Raw genomic sequence first — 15,522 nt, 5'->3', positions numbered from 1 at the left:
GCACCGCTCAGCTCTTTTGCTTTATATCACCAAATGTTAAATCATTTTCCGGCAAGATTATCATTATTGCTATTATTAATTATAAATTATTAAGTTCTACTCCTTTTCACTTTTTGTGGAGAAGTACATGGCAACAGACAGCATCAGTTTTTCCCGCTATTTTGGAATAAGCATCACTGTCTGGTCCAGATGCTTCTACTTTGGCAGTAATGCCTTCTGTCACACTGAGGAGACCTCATCTTTAAGGTCATTTTCAGAAGCAGGCCTCACTTAAAAAATCATGGTGGATATGCAGGCACAGTCCTTTTCCCTCTTGTTTCATAACTGTTTCTGGGAATGGCTAAACTGTGAAAACACTCACTATTTTTTCTCTCTTTGATACCTGCTTATGGGATGTACACATCTCAAGGGATTTTTTTCTTTTTCCAAGATAAGGAAGACTGAAAACCAGCATGAAATAGGAATGCACAACTCGGGGCATAAACCTCCACAAGCACGCCTTCGTCTCCCTATTCAGATACACATTTTTTTGTCTTGGTGCATTCTGGTATTGCTTTTTTAAAAAAGGCGTGCCAGACGTACAAGCAACGCAGGGACTGAGGATGGCTAATTCTGTCCGTGGCACCCAACCCGCATGGGTGGAGGCATGCAGCGCTGGGACCTGCCGCTGCCAGCAGTGCCCAGTGCTTTGGGAACGACTCGCATAGGGAATGTGACTTCTCCAAGTCTTACTGAGTTAGGAAGATGCGTCAGAACTTCAGTCAGGGCCAAAAATGACAAGGGTATCGTGGGTCAGGGTCAGGCTGACATGCTGTGTAAGGACATGGATGCTGAGACCCCAGAGCGGGATTAGGCTGAGCAGCACATGAATCACGACACGGTGGAAACACAGGCAGGGCTGCAGGTCATTTGGATCTGTGTTCGTAACACTGAGTTGTGCAGGCACAAAGAAAGAATATCATAAATCCAGGGAAGATCAGGATCAACTTGTAACACTGCCCGCCGCTATCCGAGTAGCAGCATGCAATATTTTTTGGAAAGTATTATAAGGACAGAATAATTTGGGGTTTTCCCTTTAAAAAAAGAATGTGCACCTATATAACAACAGCGACAAAAATCAACTGTGTAGGATAAGCTATTTCTATGAAGAAAGAATAAAGCGTTAAATACTTGATATTTTTCTGAATTTATAAATCAAAATAAACTTTTAAAGCTTTCCTGTTAATGGAATTAAAATCATCATCAGTCTTTCCTTAAATGTCTGCAGTACGTAGTCACAGTCCATTAAGACAACATGTTAGCATTGTTCATAACAGGAAGTAAGTGAAATAATCAAGTAATCAGGACTATTTCAACATCAATAAAGCCTCAGAGTGATTATTATGTACAGCCATGACACAATACCTTTTTGCATACTTTCCCTGATCATATTAAAGTGGTGATGAATTCCTCGATGGCTCAAGTGTGCTCCAAGGAAAGCTAGAAGGTTGTACAGTTAACTCCCAGGGTGTAACTCTAAACCATACAACCTACTACCTCAACCCGGATGCACACAGCTTCCGACGGTGACCATAAAGTCTTCTTCACTTCTTCAGCCTTTCTTTGAAATGTGACAGCAGCCACAGGCTTATATATTTCCCATGGGGGTAGGCTTTCAACTGCAGTTATTCCCCACTTTTCAGACGATAAGGCATATTCTTAGATAGATTTTTCTACTGCAGAGGTAGAATTTCTGTTCTATCCTGTTTCATGTGTATAAAGATACATACATGTGAGTTTTATGTGTATATATATACATACATATTTGATAGGAATGGTGCAAGTCCAACTACATTTCTGGAAAGAAATGACCATTTGGTCTTATTTTACAATAAAAATAAAATATAAATCTCGTCTTGTTTTTTCTACATTTTTTGAATGTAATATCATGTAACGGTATATTTAATAAAGCCAGCAAATGGTATATCCTACTCTCCCTCACTGGAAACCCTACAATTCCCTCACATCTCTTTGTAAATTTTAATAAGATATTAAGCCAAAGGTGCTTAAAGCAACCGATAAAAGAAAAAAATCACTTAATCAAGTTTGAAGATAAGGCAAAGGACAAGAGAAGCATTCCAAAAACAATATATAGTTTTGTACAGTCACTTGGGCTTGTTGTCAAATACCACTGCATTGCGTGCTACATAAACTTTTGCCAGATCACCATACTGACACAGACCCATAGAAGCGAGCTTGTGCAGTACGTTTCAACACAAGATCGGATCTACGGGTTTATGCCAATTGGCATCGTTGATTAGCATTTTCCTTTTAAAGTGAGACGCAGAGACTTTAAACAAACAAACATATGAATCAATGTAACGAGTATTTAAGAGTAAAAATATTACCATCTATTGCAAAGAAGGCTACTTTAAACTTAACTGCATAAATGGTGGATGCACCGAACAAGCCAAAGACTTATAACTAGTTTGTTTTTTGAAAAAGGAAGAAAAACCACTTTTTTTACAGATCGACGGCACAACATTGTTTTGTCTTCAGCAGGAATTAATGTCCATTTGCGCACACTTTGCCTTACCAATGAACTCTCAACTCCCAACAACTTGCATCTGACTATAGCATGCACACAGCAGGCAAGACTGGAATCCATAATTGGACGTGACATAGAAGTGAACAATACAGGTTTGTCCTTTGTGTCTGAGCTCATATCATGTACTACAACGCAAAATAAAAATCACCCCACCAAATCTGAAAAGCAATGAGGCACACTGGAGTGCAGCTCCTGTACAACATTTTAAAGACTGCTTAGCTATTTCTTCATATTACAGGGCATCTAAGTACTGCTTGACAATAACTTGTTGATTAAACAACACCTATTAATCGAAGCAGTTAATTTGTATATTTTATTCACTAATCCTCCCATCAATGCTAGTCCCTAATAATAAGAATGCAAGTAGAAACGCAATCTTGCAAAACTTCAGGGTTAACTCCTACAACAAATACTCTCTTCTTGTGACCGGCAAGCAGTACGACAGAAATTATCACGCACTGAATGTAGTGTGTCCTACGCAACAGACAGAAAACAGGTCCTTTGAAGCAATAACCAGTAATTCAGAAAGGTGAGACACAGATACAGTTTTATAACTTACATATTCTAAATGAAACCATTGATAAATATTGCATCTTTAAGCATAGTATCTGACACATTAGAATAACTTGTATCAATATAGCCACAAATGCATTCGTAAAATACAGGGATAAGAAGCAGGTATAATTTTAAAACCAGGTGCTATAGAAAGGTCTCTTATGATTTTAGTGGGTTACTGAAATCTGTATCCAAATAAGATTTTAATGCCTGCCTTCCACTAGTTCCCACTGAAGGCCTAATTCTGCCATTGCTAGTCAGGCAAAACTCCTTTCAAGAGAATGAGTGCTGCCAGTAACAGAGTTTTGGAATCAGGGCAATGCTTCATTTTCTTGCAGACTGAAACATGTATTTCTAGTTCAGTAATGACAGCTGAGCATTCGTAAATGACCTTTATTTTTTTCTTTTATTTTTTAACTTAGTGGATTAAATCTTGCACGTTCAAGCGTACCCTTTTGCATTTTAAAATAATTTTAATTTATTTTCTAGAACAGTCTGTTTTAAACCTGCTTTCACTTTATATACAACACTTCAGCATTCAGAAGGAATGATATTTTTATAATTGTTTTCTGCTGACACTGAGGAGATAGAATATGTAAGACAAGAACTCAAACTAAAATAGTTATCTTAGTATCAGAAATAAGAATGCATATAAAATTTACTGAATGACTGTAATAAGTGCTATAAAATTGTTTCTCTGATTTTCTTTCTCTTTTTTTTTGTGTGAATAGAATAGATATTCCACATTTCAAAAATAATTCGTCACTGCATTATAGTTATATACTAGCAAATAGATATATGTACTATAAATATACTAGTAATATAAATATATTAGTAAATATATATGTGCTATATACTAGGCATAACAAAAGAACAAGTTATGTATTGATCTTTCAATTCATTCTAAAGCTTCATGGAAACATACAGTATAAAGTCTACCCAAACTGCAATATTCCCAACAGAAAGTAATCAGAACAAAAGTTTAATAAGTATTTGTGAAATTACATTTGTAGGCTCTCTTAAGGAAAGAAATTCTTTTAAAGCTAACCTGCTTCATGTTCTTGCCATTAACTTTATTTTTTAACAAAAAAAATATTTAAGATCACTGTATTACCTTCGCTGAATTCTGGTATAATTAACTTCTTCAGTTTCCTTTTTCATTTTAATTTTTTTTCTTTTACTAAAATAAAAAAGAATTGAGAGAAAGATTTTGAAATATCTGTTTTATGTAAAGTGTTTTCAGAACAACATGAAACATACACAAAATTAGTAATCATGCTTTTAAGATATAAACCCGACACACTGCTGACGCCCCTCTCAGGGCCATGGGAAGACATGCTGTGAACACACACACTTTGGCAAAGGGACTACTTCATTTAGTATTTCCTAGTCTTTTTTCACCCCACAAATATTTTATTTTTATTATGAATTCCAGAAGGGAAGGAACATGTTTAACAAAAATAAATAGTTTTTATCAAATAGTGCATACAATGAGGTAGTTTGGTATGGAACTTCATAAAAATACTGGGATAAACTAAATGGCTTAAATCAAGAAATGTTTGCAAAACTTTACAGCAAAAAAAAAAAAAAAGGAAAAAGATGTAATTACTATGATCAGATATAGAAATTTAAAAAGTTCTTTTAAGCCAATGCAAGAAGCCTTGGTTTCTCAACAGACTTAGGTACTAATGACATACGTAATTATTCTAACAAAACTATTGAGGAGAGCAGTATCACCATAAATCTAAGAAACACTTTCTGGTACAAAATGGGTGAATGGAGGTATATGTGTCATATACATAAGGTCTCCATTCACCAATTTCCCAGAATTCATTGCAGAACAACAAAAATATATGGTGGCAAAATTAGCATATAATCTTAGAAGTTACTGTCTAATCAGTAATGTATAAAAAGTGAAGCACAGGTTAAAACAATTCTATTTTTAAACTCATAATATATTTATAAAGCTTTTTATTAGACAAACAGCTATCATGAACATTTTGAAAAAAATATCAGAGTTTCTGATGAAAAAGACACTGTAAGTTTCAAAGTAATTTCTAGTTGAGGACATCTGTATTTTTAACATAAATTAAAAAGGCTAGGAAAATATTAAAAAAAAAATCCAAAATACATAAAACACCAATTTGGCTGAGCTTTTCAAAATCTGTCAGTCAGAATGAATTTTGTTACACATTCTTCTAATTGCCTAGTAATACGTTACAACAGACAGACAAATGCTTTAAGAAAAAGGCTCTACTAAAGCGTCATATAGTCAAAACTTACTTTAACTCTGCATGCACTTATCACAAACATTCTGAACGGATATCTTAAATACTGTTTTCAGCTATTCCTGGACAAGTGCTGCTTCACCAAACATCTTAAAATAGTCACTGTTACTAGCTGCAAACCAGGCTTACTTCATGAATGTCCCAATAATGTGCCTTTTATGCCAGTGCTTATTACACTGATTTCTTCGTAATAGATTTAGATACAAATTGTAAGAAACTCATATGTGAATTAACTCAATAATAACTTTAATATACTGGCTACAAGCGCGATCCTTTCCTACAGTTTAATACGTTTTTTTTTTTTTTTCTTCCCCTCTTTAGAAACTGAAAGCATGAGTCACACTATAAAAAAAGAATTTACTTTCCTTAGCAACCAGATCTAAATACCCACAACTTTCTTAGAGATAACCAAAGCTTAGACTGAATAAATGTAACATTAAGGTCTTTGCATCACTCCAGTGCTTAGCTAAGACAAAATGTGCCTAACCATTTATTTCTATAGACCCTCGATTTTTTGTTTACTTTCTATTTTTAGCAGTATTAGATCAAACACACCCCCAAAAAGTTAGTTTTAAAAAGTGTGAACAGCTGACTACGTTAAAATTAATACACAAGGACTCAGTTTCAAAACAACATGTTTAAAACGGCTTAAAAAAAGAAAAAGAGGAAAAAAAGAAAAAGAAGCTATACCTGATATGAAAGGTACGTTTTCACCCAGTGCCAAATACTGCTATATAAGCAATAGTGAAAAAAAAACCAACCAAACAAACAAAAAATTCATTCCTTCTTTCTTTTTTTTTGTTTTTTTTACTAAAAGAATCAATCTCCTAGGCTCATTTTGTTACACTGTTTTAAGAAGCTCTAACACATCCTGATGTCTCTGTAGTGAAACATGCCAGATTTTTTTTTTTTTGGAAGCAGGAGAGTCACTTTTTTTTTTTTTCTGCACTCTTGTATGTAGGACAAACTCAGATCTGTTTCTTCTTCTTAGGGCTCCTGTTCTTTCTCGGAAGAAGACCAGGATGCCTGTCTTCTCTCTCTCTCGCTCTTCTCGGAATTCCAGGCACAAAGCACTGCGCAAAAGCTGCACCAATCCTTGCCGCAAATGCCTGCACAGGACTAGAGGTGGGGAGAGACCAGAAAATTCACCTCGCCCCTGTGCCGGTTTTATAAATGGGGATTGCACAAATCTGCCGGAGCAAAGGGGTGAAAAGGCAGGGTGCCAGTTTGCTACACTATGCTGCAATGATCTCATGTTCAATGCTGTCGCCCCGTTTGCCCAGTTCAAACGCCTGTTCATTAAACAGGAGGAAGGAAAAAAAAAAAACACCAGAAAAATAAAAAACAACTTTTATCCTTCAGACACTCAGGAGGGCTGTTCTAAACTACAGATCAGCAGTAAAAAAATAAAACAGGTAGTTTTAAAATGCAGTTATGAAGTATAAATATTCTGCTTATATTTTCTTTCTTTTTTCTATTTGGAGATAAGAAGCAGAATTTATCAGGCGTGAAAGGGACAGCCTCCTGGTGGTGTGCCAAAAAAGCCAGAATAAAGGCAAAGTTGTGCTTCAAAGCTCAATCGCTTGCTGAGTCTGGCTAAAGTCAAGTATTAAGATCCACCATTTTCTGAGCCATGTAAGAAAAGAGGAAAAAAGTCAGAACGGGCGCTGCTTTCCAAGTCTCCGTTGGCACCATCACAAAATCTCAGCCGTAAGGTCACATGATGCTCTGCCAAATGTGGAGTGCATTCCCATAAACCATTCTGCTGATACTGCGAAGGCAGCTATTGTCTAGTTTATACCCAAAGTTCAGCCCACTCTTCATTGAATTAGCTGAAAAACGCATCACCTTTGGGGGTTGGGAGCCATGGAAACGTCTACCTGGCAGGCTGCCCACTTTTTCTGCCCATCAACCAGAGATGGAATTGTGCTGCCTAATGTAATGATGACTAGGAATGTGAAGAGTCGTCCAAAGTGAATCTGATTCTTGCAGAGCCTGCTTCATTTGCACAGCAAACTCTGGCTTCTTGTCGTTAAAAAGGGGAGGGGGGTAAGGAGGAAAAAAAAAAAAGTGCCTTTCTCCTAAATGTAGCAATTAAAGGTCTAGTAAACATGCCTAGTCTGCAACTTTCCTTCATAACATACTGAAATGGTTCCCAAAATAAAGCACTTGGTATAACACAAGTTTTCTGATTTAAAGCAGCACTTGCTTTTCCCTGAGTTAATGTGGCATCCCCTGGACATTTTTGCTCCCGGGAAAAAAAAAAAAAGTACACAGCAGATCTCTCACCTCTTCTTTTTACCTGTCTTTATTACCTCCTGATTTTATCTAGCACAAATTATACATGTGTGTGGTAATACCCACTAGTAACAGTGCGGATGCAATATTGCTGCAATCTCCCTCAAAGCAGTCTCCTGAGAAAGCTGGTTGTGTTTCCAGCAGCACAAACCCCTTCATCTGAGCCCTCTTATCTTCACTAGTGAGTAGGACAGCTGGTCTGCAAGTTTGCAGACCAGCACATTTGTGACCAGTCAGCACCCTCCCTTCTTCAAAATGCATTTAATCTGGATTTCATGAAAAGAGATGCAATCAGGCAGAATTTATAAAAGATGCAAGTTACTAAATAGCCTAAGTAATAGACATAACTCTTCTGCTACAGACCTGAAATTTTGATTTTGCCCATCCATTGTTCTAAAGTAAAATGTCACGTAAAATGTCACCTCCAAATGAAAATACCATGTAGCCTACTGAGCAACAAACACAGCACCTAAAAACCTTGTACAGAAGAATTTATCTCAGAGTTCAGCGTTGTGAACAAATGAACAAAAATCCACTCACTGTTTCTACACCATGAAGTTTAATAGCTACTGCAAAAGAGATGTTAAAAATGTGGTAATTTCTCTGATCCTCCCATTAATAAAAATGGAGCCATGGGAGGAGCCTCTCTACCTATTAGCATCTGTACAAATGCTCCTGTGAAGAGGAGGTTGCATGCTAAAGAGCTTACAGATAAAAAATGGTAAGGAAGGGCAAACAAAGTGGGAGACAACAGGGTAGAAACCGCAGCGGGAGGACAGGAAAAACCATTCCCAGGGACACTGCGGGCAGTAACTCTCCAGCTCGGCTACTTTTATGTTTTGTTTTACAGTTCTTTCCAGTTTCACTTTATTTACCTGGAGGAAATTGAAGGTTCATTACCGAAGGAAGGAAGTGTGAGAATGGGGCCTTTGAAGTGGAGGAAGACAGTTACGATGGCAGCGCAGCCCTCGGAGGGAGGTCCGGGGGCTGTCCACCAGCCGAAGGGCTGCGGGGGCTGGCTGCACCCCTGGCTAGGACTGGGGCGGTGCAGGCGGCAGCCCGGCAGCATGGGGCAGCCCCTGCCTTGCTCCTGGTGCACCCTGGAGGCCTGCACCCGGGTTTTGGGGAGGGCAGGCGTGGCTGGGAGGAGGAGAGAGCTTGGGGCAACCGCTCCGGATGACGAAGGGCGATGCCAGTGGGGCCTAGAGGACCAGGAGAAGGAGCAGCCACCATGGCCCAGCAGCAGCGAGAGGCCAGGAGGAGGTGGTGGGTACAACATCAGGGGATGGAAGCGACCCTGCTCTGTCTGCCGAGCCAGCGCGCCTGGGATCGGCCCCGCTCTGGTCAACTGGTGGGAGCTGTCTGGCAGAAGAGAAACTTCCTACAGCCCCAGTAAATCAGTCCATGGCTTAGTTCCTCTCTTTTCCAGATTTGGACCTTTTCAAGGGCCAGCAGTCAGAGGAAAGTCCTCTGATGCGGTGACATGGTATAGGCTCTCTCAAACGGACTTTCAGAGTGAAATGCCATGCGCATGGTTTTGAATCCAGAGACCCTTTTCTTTTCCCTATGAGTTAAAGATGGCTGCCTAGGTGCCACCAGTAAGTGGAAATGCTGCTTGTCACTCCGGCTACTTGCCACAATAGTCCCACAGCTTTGGACCACAGGGATCGCACTGACTTCCAGGGACCACGAGCAAACTCTGTGTGTTGTTATGCTTCAGCCATAAAAATGACACGTGTGGATTCTCCCATAAAGATCTTTGAGATTAAATAATCTCTTTGAGATTATTTAAAACTAAATTCATTTATCCAGGCTCATGAAACTCAGAAAGCCAATTCAAATGTCTTTAATTAACAATTACATAGAAACAGAAACCTGAGATTCCATTTTTATCATTTTAGTAGTTTTTCTTATTGATTTGAGTCAACAGATCAGAACAGATTTCCTCCCCCCCCCCCCCAACAGGGCACGTGGGACTCGAGCTCGGTTCATTCTACCTTATGTTTTATCATTAACCATAAAAATATTTAGGCCACAATACATCAGTGTCTTCAAAGGAACCACTCACAAGGGTGCAACCTACAAGCCCAGGTGCATTTTGAACCATGGTGAAAATAATGGTTTCATTAGAACTGAGTAGAAACCTCCAACTAAACAACAATGAATTCATAACCTGTTCAAATTTACTACTATTATCATCAGTGATGGTATGTTAAAAGGACAAGAGAACAGCCTGACTTTCAGATCTCAGAAGGGTGTTTGCCACTAATTACAAATAATAGGTAGTCTGAGTAGCAGCTTTTGAGGGACGACTGGCACAGAATCCTACGCAGTCGTTTTTATTTTCCTGTGTAGAAAAACACTTCAACATGTGGCTAGCCCTCAATAACGAGTATTCACCTCACCAATATTCAAGAAGGATGTTAAAAAGCTGTTAAAAAAATCACTTGCATATGTGCCCGGTAACAATTAGAGATGTAGATGAATCTCAGAGTGCTTTGCCTATGAACTAATACAAGGGCGACACAAAAAGAACCAAAAAGACATATCTGCAGGAGTGCCTGGCCCTGTTCATCCGCGGCTGGAGGAGGCAAGGAGGCCAGGTGGAGGAAGGCTGCACAGGACCGACCTCTCCACGGGAAAAGAGGGCACTGATCCTTCCTCCACCCGGGAGGCAGGAAAGGGAAGGCAGAGAGGACAGGAAACCTGGGCTGGGCTGAGGGTTTCTGCTCACAGCCGAATATGGTTTCCATGTCTGTACTCAGCTCCCACAGGACAACCGGCACCCTGACCTTCTCAGCTTAATGGGCAGTTTGCAAACTAACTGGAAAGGAAAAATCGGAGCCTTCCCTGGCGACAGCAACCCACACAAGACATGAGAGAAAAGCTGAGAGAGAACGGGGAAGAAACACAGCAACGCTCTCGGAGTGAAAGGAGAGGAAGAGAGGGAGGAAGGGAATCGCTGCTCTCTCACATGGTTGTTCTTGAACACAAAAACAAAACTAGCAAGTACGCCACTGTAGTTACTACAAGTTAAAAGTTGAAAACACACAAAGTGAAGAGGACATGCAAGTGCTGGACATATTACACATTTCTGGATAACTTTAATGTACTATATTGCATGGCATAACATTTCACAATAAAATGGTCTTGCTCTGCAGACCACATTCTCAAAGGCCCTAGTATATAAAGGTAACAAAAATTATTTGTAAAATGCATGCAAATGAAAAGTTATCATCTGCTTGCTGCTTTCATTTTATCTTCAAATGGCACTGTGCCTTCCCTTTTTTCCTGCCTTAAGGTTAACAGCACCGAATTAAGAGACTTAAGCAAGATGCTCTATGGTAAGAGCCAGAGATGTCATTCATCATAAATTTAACTGTAATTTTCCCCTTTCTGAAATTTTCATGAACAATCTTGCTTTAAGTTCCTTCTCCTCTAAACTTTTCACTGTGTTACCTGAAACTTATTTAACTTTTGGACACTTTGGCTGTATGGCTGGGTACCTGAACTTCACAACCTTCTTTCTGCTTTGCTACCGGAGAAAGAAAATCTTTAAAAATAAATAGCAACTGAGTAATGCACAGCCAATACTCTTGTTCACACAAGAAAAGCCTTCTTCACAGATGTTTTAAGAAGATCAGCTATTCCCTTAAGAGTGCAGATATTCATAAATAGCAAAGGGTGCAAATATAATGAATTGAAACAGCTACGGAAAATTCAGATGAGCATTTTCCAATAACTATTCCACAGTATAAAAAAATCACCCACTGCAAACAGGACCCCCCTTTCTGTTCTTCACAGGGAAGCACAGTTGTGGTAGAATAAGCAGCATGGCTGCAGTGCCAGAGGAGGGCTGGTTCTGAGAGGAGCCCATAGCAAGGCCCAAGCAAAAGCCAGGCTCTATGGCTATTCCCCGTTTCTTAAAAAAACTTAGGTTTTTACGGGTGATCATTCAGGCACAAAAGGATAGTAGAGAGAGTACCTCAGACAGGTAAAAATGCTGTGGTGTTATGAAATATCAAACCAAACCTGATGATAGGAAGAGCTTTGCCATAGACATTTCCTTCAGCATATTCGTTTCAGTCCCCATTTATTTCACCACTGTCACTCCAGAAACATTAAATAAGTTCAGAGGAAGAGGTACAACATTCAATCCACTCACATATACCAAGTCTTCGACATAGAAAAACACTTCTTACATTCTCTTTACCTCATTTGTCTCCTGCAGGTCTAAGTGCAAATACAACTGGGCACTATCATCACCATTCATCAGACGAAAAAATCTGAAGCATCTATTTTTTCCCGAATTTAAAAGCTTTTAGCACATCACTCTTAGAAATGCCTAAGTAGTATGGCAATTAGATGTTTTTTCCACTTCTAGAGCCAAAGGTACCAAAGATGAACTTGTTTTCATAAACAATTTATCATTACGGTATAAAGCATAGAATACCTGACATTGCTCAGCCTTAAGTACACTGCACTGAATCATAAGTACTACCTTGAATTAGATAATTACTAAATACCACCTACACAGTTTGCACCAACTTGACCACTATCTTTGAAAACTAAAATCTGAAGATACCTTGATCTAGTTCCTGGTCACTAGAGTAGGAGGACAGTAAACACAGAGAATTAGCTAGCAAGGAGAGTAAACAACAAATAATTCCTTGCACGCCTTCTACTTGTGATAAATATAGCAATGTCAACTTCTTTCCCTACCATCTCTTCAAGACAAGTATAGCCAGAATTGAAGCCAGAAACTGTTTTATTAATTCCTGATTTAGCAGCATGCTTAATGCCTCGACCTGCCCCAGTGTAACTCCCATCCCAATACTCCCCTTCAAAAGCTGCTGCAGTGCTTAGTTGAGTTGCACGCCTACATATAGGGGACACCTTCACAACAGCAATCCTCTCCCAAGCTTCAGAATGAAAAATCCTCATGGGTCTGGGATTGCACAGACATAACCCAGCGGAAAGTGCAGATGGCTTTCTGTTCTTTACTGTCCAGCAGGTTGTGTAGCAAGGGTCCTCCAAGGCTACTTATTTTTCCTAGGACTCAATCTGAATATAAACCGGGAATAAAAAGGATGCCGCATTCTTCGTACCATTGATTTCTCAATCATGTGATAAACAGTTTTTATGTTTTTACTGCATACCTTTCCCATATGACCCTGTGTGAATCCTGGCTGCTCAGAACTTAAGATCTTATGCAATGTTATTTAAGAGGAGCATTTTGCTTAGCTGCCTTGAGCCAAAAGTAGCCTTCAGTAGAACACGTGCTGTATGTCACCTATCCCCCGGCTGCTATAACTGACTACAGTCTCACACCTCAATATGGCACAGTTCACTGCTCATGGCAAAGAGAGAAAACAAGTATTTTTGAAACATTCTTAATAATTTCAGGAAGGAAGTTACATATGTCTTTAGGTCCTTATATTCCTAGAAACCTGGACAGTACTTTCCAAAACATCAGAATGTTTTGCAGGCAGGTATATATATACACATATCCAAACACACCCCACACATTTTGGTAGTTTAATTACAAAAATATGGGGCCTGTTCGTGCATTTTGCTGGGTTACATTCTTAGCAGGTTGAGTTCTGTTAGCCAAAAAAAAGCTGGTCAGGTCATAACTCTAAGTTGAAAAGAAAGAACATGTGCATTATAGCCCAATGTAAGGTGTGTTTTTGATTCAGCAGACTAAAGGATCAATTAGTTTTGAAGCAAAAATGATTAAAACTCGATAGGAAACAGTTTTCTATATCCCACTTTTCAATTTCCCTACTGTGAATTTTTGAGTCTGCAAAATAATCTCACTCCAAACAGCACAAACCTTCAAATCTAGATTTTTAAGTACTTTTATATTGGAGCAATTAACACTTTGTACATTGAAATGTTTTAAATATTCATTCTAGATTTTGACTTCTTCAGTAATTTTAGTACAAGTGGCTACTCTTTCAATTTTTTTAGTTTGAATTGGCACTAATTTGTGAGTAAAACCTACACTTAAAAATAATCAACATCCTCACATAACCTGAACAACATAGAGACGGAGGCAGAGGAGATCAAAGGCATGGAGCCTTCTCAGAAGATTGAGCAGGCTATGAGTGATCAAAGGCAGGGGAGAGAGGACTCTGGATCTTAACTCCTGCTTCCACTATACATGTATAATTTACAGGTTATTGAATTGTGGGTAGGGGAACTATTTATAAAATAAATATAGGTTACAGGCCTGAAAAGTTATTTGAAATACAAAAAACGAACTTTGGTTGTTGAAAATGTCTAGGCAGGTTCTTTCACAATGCACTTTTCCAATATTTTTTTCCAAAAGGAAATGGTGCTAATGAATTTCAATTTATCGACATTTTCTGACAAAATCAAACAAACAAAAAGGCACACTATGGCTGGTTGGTGTCATCACAGAAGAGATATTGTGTTATTTGGAAGCGATAACTCACAGGAATAATGGAAAACTCATGTTCTGAGTAAAGCGCTACTAATTATATCAGCTTGCTTTTCAGAAGATTTAGAGCACACATAACTCAAAATCTTTATCAAATTACAGTTCCACACTATCTATGTGAAATTCACATTGTGCAATCACATAAGGGCATTTCTTTAGTTTTTGTCCTACACATTTTGGTAATATTCCTGTGTACAACCAGACTTCCTTCCATGAGACTTTTCACAGCTTACCAGCACAGGGCACTCAACTCAGCACTGAGATGAGCTTTCATGCAATTGGTTGAGTATCTTAGCTACCAGATCCTTGGTTACTTGATCATTATTCATCTTTATCAGAATTAAGTTCCGTACTGGAGAAAACATTTGCAATTAAAATTTTCCTAAAAAGAAAGAATTATTGTCCCAAAGTTTTGATTTGTCAAATTAATTAAGAACATTTTCTCAGAAAATCCTGAATAGCTACGTAGAAAATAAATACCAAACATTATGTCTACATATTCAATAAATGAATTCAGCAATGCACAGATTTAGTAATGATACATGAATTCATATGATTCGTGACTTCACAGCTCATTGAATTTCATGATATTACATATATCTGCTGCCCCAGCGAATATGTAACACTGTGAATTTCATGTTAACATCAAATTATTTTCTTGATGGGAAGACAGGAGCCACACCACAGCCAATATTACCATAGAGTAGATGAAAACACACTTGAGCTTAAGAGATGGCACTAGTTCACACTTGACAGCCAAAGCTGCAGACTTGGACAAAGGGTGACGTATTATAAATAAGCACAGAATGATTACTGGAGAACCTGAAATATGCTGAACCATTAAACAAAAGCAGATAGCATAGCCTGTTAGTTACTGGTTTGAAATTCTCAATACTGAATGCCTGAACAGCACAAAGGAGATTTCAGAGGACCAACAAGGGTCATGCACCTAGAAGGTGTTTTTATCTTTCCTAGTAATAAGCAGAAGGCCTTTATTTCTTATTTCAAATTGAGACAAGAGTACTTCAGTCCTGTTTCAACATCTTCCCGGAGTTCTGAACTACTAGTAGATGTTTACATAGGTTGTATGGACTTAGGGACATTAAAGGGATTTTACTTTGAATTTGTATAATGCCTAGTTCTTTGGGATCAAAGACAAGAATCTGGATTTTTTTATTACAACAACAACATGTAAAGCAACCTTTGAACAAGAGTGATCCGATATGAATATAACGCTTTTTGATCAGTACTGGGCACATCCTGGCTTAATAACCAGGAGGCGTTAATTGTTCCTGTGGCTCAGAAGTAGAGTATCTACAGAAACGTGC

The 15,522-nt window shown here is 38.5% G+C and overlaps 1 long non-coding RNA gene across 3 annotated transcripts in view; it reads right to left on the bottom strand.

Annotated features, from left to right (window-relative positions):
* LOC143167147 (uncharacterized) overlaps positions 1–15,522 on the bottom strand; it is a 190,216-nt gene that overhangs the window by 36,700 nt on the left and 137,994 nt on the right. For all 3 annotated transcript variants that reach the window (XR_012996504.1, XR_012996507.1, XR_012996508.1), the window contains one exon: positions 4,257–4,322. This is a non-coding gene — a long non-coding RNA (uncharacterized LOC143167147). The remainder of the gene's footprint in view (positions 1–4,256; positions 4,323–15,522) is intronic.

This window comes from Aptenodytes patagonicus, chromosome 1 (assembly GCF_965638725.1).
Source record: "Aptenodytes patagonicus chromosome 1, bAptPat1.pri.cur, whole genome shotgun sequence".
NCBI classification, from domain to species: domain Eukaryota; kingdom Metazoa; phylum Chordata; class Aves; order Sphenisciformes; family Spheniscidae; genus Aptenodytes; species Aptenodytes patagonicus.
This window is presented reverse-complemented; position numbering and strand designations above follow the sequence as displayed.